Source organism: Choloepus didactylus (genome assembly GCF_015220235.1).
Source record: "Choloepus didactylus isolate mChoDid1 chromosome X unlocalized genomic scaffold, mChoDid1.pri SUPER_X_unloc3, whole genome shotgun sequence".
NCBI classification, from domain to species: domain Eukaryota; kingdom Metazoa; phylum Chordata; class Mammalia; order Pilosa; family Megalonychidae; genus Choloepus; species Choloepus didactylus.
In genome coordinates this window covers 752,968-758,967 of record NW_023637623.1, presented here as the reverse complement: position 1 = coordinate 758,967, position 6,000 = coordinate 752,968, and positions in this window count along the sequence as shown.

Genomic DNA, 6,000 nt, shown 5'->3' with positions numbered 1-6,000 from the left:
TCCACTGGGGCCAATTCTTTTCCATATAAAATAACAATGAGGAATGGATTCAGCAATTTATTATTTTTTTCTATTTTGAATTTTACTAATTATATTTTCTGTACCAGGATGGGTGGGTGGGTGGGGGGTCTTTCATGTTTTTTTTCTTCCAAGTGCAATTATCCCATGATCACATTTTGTAGTTGTAAATTTCCATGGGCAATTTAAACTGTGATACTTGTTATGAATTGGATTCAATATTGATGTGTTTATTTATTAGCTAACCCACTTGGAAGTGATGAGCACCTGCCTTCAGAGGTGTCAGTGTTTATTTGCTTGCTGGTTTTAATTTCATCAACCTTCCTGGCTCTCTGGTCACCCTGCATGCTGGACAGCCTGTACATTTGGCACAGCAGAACAAACCCTGGGGCCCGAGACAGATCGGCATGATGCCTCTTCTCCAAATACTTTGTTCTCCCAAGCTGTTCGGGTTTGCTAGAGCTGCCGAAATGCAAAATACCAGAAATGGATTGGCTTTTATAAAAGGAATTTATTAGTTTACAAATTTATAGTCCTAAGGCCATAAAAGTGTCCAAACTAAGGCATCAAGAAGAGGATACCTTCACTGAAGAAAGGCTGATGGTGTCTGGAACACCTCTGTCAGCTGGGAAGGCAGGTGGCTGGTGTCTGCTGGTCTTTTGCTCCCAGGCTTTGGTTTCAAAATGGCTTTCTCTAAAACGTCTCTGGGCTTCTGTCTCTCTTAGCTTCTTTCTCTCAGCTCCTGTGCATCCTTGCTTGTTCTCCCAGGGCATTTCTCTTTAAGTATCTGGGGGTCCTCTCTTAGCTTCTCCAGGGCAAAGACTGGGCTTCGTCTTTTGGCTTAAAATCTCCAAATGTCTTTCTGTCTTCATCTCCAAGCATCCCTCCCTCCCTTCCCCTCTCTCCCCCCTCCCTGCTCCTCTCTTTCCCTTGGAAGATGGCTGCCCTTTTTCTAAGGCTTGCAAGTGCAGGGAAATTTCCTCCTAGTTAGAATACTCCTTCTGGACTTTTACTTACTAAGAATGGAAATAAATGAATCGGGAAAGCCACCAGTAGTGCTCTCCTTCAGCTTTGGAGGTGAGAGGCTTGTTGTCTGCTTGCACATGCTTGCAAGACATGCATGCTCACCAGCCCACACCTCCCATCAGGGAACCACCTGCTTCCCTCCCCTGGGATCAGGACCCCGGCTTCCTGACTGGATGGGAGGACACAGAAAGAGATTTTGGAGATTCCCAGTTTCTACACCACACTGTGAACACTCATCTCCCGATTTCTATGTCACACTGTGAATATCCCATCTCCCACTCTTGGGACCCTCCCATACCTGGGACCCCCACACCTGGAACTATTCCCATACCTGGGACCCCCCATACCTGTGACCCCTCACACCTGGGACCCCCCATACTTGGGACCCCCACATACCTGGGGCCTTCTACATCTAAGATTCCCCCTTGTACCTATGATCCCCTGCACCTGGAACTGTGTCTTTGCTTTTGCATATCAGCACCCGGCACAGTCTGGGCAAACCATGGGAGCTCAGCCACATCTCGATTTACTGAAGTTTGGGGTGCATGGCAGAGGGGCAGGGTGGCTTAACATCTTATTAACAATTAACGAAGAAATAAGGGAGCCCAGCACCCTTATTTCTACGTGGAGGCTGGGTTTGACCATTTTAAGTGGTGGAAAACAAAATCAAACATAGAATGATGTTTTGTGTCAAGTGAAAATTTATGAGCTTAAATTTTCAGCATCCATAAAGAATGTTTTATAGGAACACAGCTAAGCTGATTCGCTTATGTACAGTCTATGGTGGTGGAGTTGAGTAGCTGCAACAGAGGCCCAAAGCCAAAACTATGGACTATGTGGTCCTTGCAGAAAGTATTTGCCGACCCTGGTTGGAACAGCTGCGGGATCCTCCCCCTCCTGGCTCCTCAGGATAGTTTAGCAGGGTCTTTGCTCAGTTCAGAACACAGCTCGGTCCAAAGAGCTGGGCCCTCTGGAATCGCTCAGCTCAAGAAGCTCCCACAGATGTGCCGATGGGGAGATGCAGACAGAGAGATGCAGATGGCTGGTCCACATGGGGATTTGGGGAGCTTCAAGGTGATTTGGTCACTTCCTTGCTTTCGCATCTCCTGAAGTCCTCAGGGGTTGGTTCCGGGAAGTTGGAAAGGGACGGATATTCTGGTCATCCCTGTGCTTTCATTTCTTCTCGAGTGCATGGAATTTGGAAGTGGCTGAATATCAGAGGAATGAGGATCTGTGTTCCCTTCTTGGACGAGCCAGGAGTGTGGAGAGAGGCACCCACCCTCCTTGGAGGAGTGAATTTCTAGAACCATGTGGGGACTTCCTGAGCGCTGGATGGGGTCTCAGCTTCGGAACATCCACGGAAGTCCTGGGAGGGGAATAGATTTGCTGAGCCCCATGTCCTGGGCTTATCCATCGCCGTGCTTCTGTCTGGGATGCACATGAGTGATGATTTTCATTCCCCTCCCCTCCCCTCTTGTGACCTCTTAAAAGGGGGTGTGATGCAGCAGGAGGGGGCATCTCTCTGTCCCCCTCCCCAGGAGGCCTCTCCTCGAGGCCAGGAGCTGCTGCAAGACATCTGGCCCCCTTGGTCACATAACAGAACCCGATACATGTGCTGGACAAGAGTAATTTCACAGTTAAATTGTGCTGTGCATCAGAAAAGCGTGTCATTAAATTATCTCAATGATACCTTTCACTGGCCTTATTTTACTCCTTGAAATAGCTTTTTATTCCAATTACAGATTTTTATGGAGAAACGGTTTGATAATATAATCATATTTGCCTCTTGCCTTCCTCTGAGAGCCACTATGAATGTTTAATAAGATACCAAAGTTGGAAAGGCATTATGAGCTGCTCAAAAGAGAGGTGCTACATAAATTAATAATAATAATAAATTATGCAACTGCATTGTGTAAAAAAAATCAATTGGTACACTATCAACGGCCACCAATCTGCTTTATATTCTGGGTCTCAGAGTTAATTAATTAAGTTATGCCATGTTCTAAAAACAAATACATCAGCTTTTTTTTTTTTAATGCACAAAACCATTGGGTCCATGTGGGATTGGGGCCCCTCCCTGCTCTAATTGAAATGAGGCATCTTCAAATCAAACTTGAGTCTCAATCTGTGATGCACCGAAGCTATGGAGTAGGGAATTCAGAAATAATATCTTTTGGGGTGGGGGATAATATCATACTGGAGGCTTCCAGCAGGGAAGACGATGGAAGAAATGAAATAATAGAACCAGTGCAGCCCCGGTGTGTGTTGGACTGAGCACGGTGTTCTCGATTGGAGACAAAGGTGGCCTCACACGGTGCTGACTCAGAGCCAGAGACTGCCGTCGTGGCCTGAGCAGGAGAATTTCCACTTTGTAGGCTCCTCCAAGCTTTCCTTTGCTGTCTGGGAACCCCTTGCTCTCCCCTCTGTTGCAGCTACAATTTCGGCTTGAGAGACACCCCATGTTTTGGCGAAGTGGCTTCTGTTGCCTGATCTGTTAAAAAGAAATCTCACTGGAAAGCTCCTGATACTCCCAATTGGACATACATCTTGATTCTTCTCCCTCTCCAACCTGCTAGTGTGAGAGAGGGGACCCAAGAAGCCAAGGTTGAAGCTGGCTTCTCCTAAGCATCTGTGCATCCTTGGGTAAATCTGAAGAGGGAAAAAGAGTCAACACTGAAAGGTTTATTCCCATCCAGTCGTCATGGCGAAAGGGTGATGGGATAACGTACTTTAGAAATATGGTCACCCATTGCCCACTGTGGGAAAGTCAGACACAGCAGACGCCCAGCGGGAGGGTGAGTGGACAGCCTGGGATTCGTGGGAGAAAGTTGGTGGTTTTCCCCTTTTCCCCATGAGCCCAAGGACGTGCTATCTGAGAATGGTTTTCTGTTTTGTGAACCATGTGAAAATAGGGGTTTTGGGGAGTCACAGGAATAACATAAAGATGGAATTCTGAAGCAAGGCATTGCATCTCCATAAGTGGAACAGAAGCCAAGGGTTGGCTTGCCTGCTTTGAGAATATGATGGGGACGGGAGACAGGATTCGGGGAGATTCCTCTGAGGACATCTGGGAGCTGTGAGTACCCAGGAGGGCTGACCCCTAGCAAGGCCTAGTTCACCTGTCATCCTCTGTGATGGGGGCTCAGAGGGGACCCCTGTGGGAAATCCAGAGCCGAGACAGAGGGTGAGGGGGGCTGCCGCTGGGAGTCGATGGCTGCTCTCTCCTGCGTCTGCCTGGGGGTGGTCATGCAGCCCTGCAAGGAATGTCACGGGGGTCACTGAAAAATGTACCCCACCTGTAGTGGGTCAAAAGGTGCTCCCTCAAAAGATATGTCCAGGTATGAATCCCTGGAACCTGTCAATATGGTATATAACATGGCAAAAGGGACTCTGCAGATAGGATTAAATTAAGGGTCCTGAGATAGGGAGATTATTCTGGATTATCTGGGTAATGGTCCCTATAAGAGGGAGGCGGGGGGGGGGAGAGAGAGCGAGAGAGAGAGAGAGAGAGAGGGAGAGAGAGAGAGAGAGAGAGAGAGAGAGAGAGAGAGAGAGAGAGAAGCAGAGAGAGACAGCAGCAGAGAGAGAGAGAGAGAAAGAGAGGGAATGAGAGGGAGAGGGAGGCAGATGGGGAGGGAGGAGGAGGAGAGAGAGAGAGAGAGAGAGAGCAGCAGAGAGATAGAGGGAGAGAGAGGGAGACAGACAGAGAGAGAGAGAGAGAGAGAGAGAGAGAGATGCCACACTGCCGGCTTTGAAGATGGAGGAAGCAGCCACAAGCCAATGAACGCAGATGCCTCTAGAAGCTGGAAAAGGCAAGGAAACAGATTTTCCTTTGGAACATCCAGAAGGAACCAGCCCTGCCCCATGAAACTTACTCCTGCCTTTTAATCTCTGGAACTGTAAACTGATAAATTTCTGTTGTTTTAAGCAACCACGTTTTCTGTCATTTGTTTTGGCAGCCTTGGAAACTCATACCCCACCACCACTGCCAGGAGGGCTTCCTCCTGAGATCAGAGGGACCCAGCAGCAGGAGACTACACACAGACCAACTCAAAACCCGAAGCTGGGGGCTGCCTGGAGGGGTCAGTGGGGAAGGCCAGTGGCTGTCCCAGGAGTCACAGGCACCTGTCCTGGGAGACCCTGGGGAGCTTCAGAAAATGCCCCAAACAGCACCTCGGCTTTGAGGCTCAGCCAGGTCGGGAGAGGGTGAAACCAGCTCTCATCCAACAGCTCCCAGCCAAGGGGGGGCTTTCCTGCTGACCCCTCACCTTTCTTTCCTGCTGACCCCTCACCTCTCTTTCCCGCTGACCCCTCACCTTTCTTTCCTGCTGACCCCTCACCTCTCTTTCCTCCTGCACACCTGGGTCCACCTGGGGCTGGAGGTGGGGAAGGAGAGGAAGAGAGAGCAGGGAGCCACACACCCCTTGCCTCTGGGGTCCTCAATCTCACTGTAGCAGGCTGGGGAGGGAGAAGAAACAAGCCATGGGCTCAGTCCACCATGTTTGTGAGAATCAGGAACTTTTAGATGAGCTTTTGTTTTTGTTTTTGTTTTTAGTAGATCAGGAAATGCAAGCAGCCTTAGAACTTTCTCTGAAATTATTAGTCCCAACACTGGGAGATCTGGGAACATGTTATCTGTTGGGATATTTTGTCATCACTCTGCTTCCCTTTCCATCCTTACCCAGTTTTCCCAGTTCCCATAAGACCAGAGAAGGCATGATCTGTAGGGAAGATGCTGCTACTTAGTCTCACACACACACACACACACACACACACTGTAATAAAACACATTTTGGAGGGAGGGGGTGGGGAATGTGCCACACCTGTCAAGGCCAGTCATAAGTACCCTTTCCCTTAGCTAATATTCTCTCTCCCAGCCTCCCCTGCAGTGGTAGGTGACTGTAGGATCCAATTTTGGCAAAAAGGACATAAGGAAGATAGGCAAGAGGAGGGCTT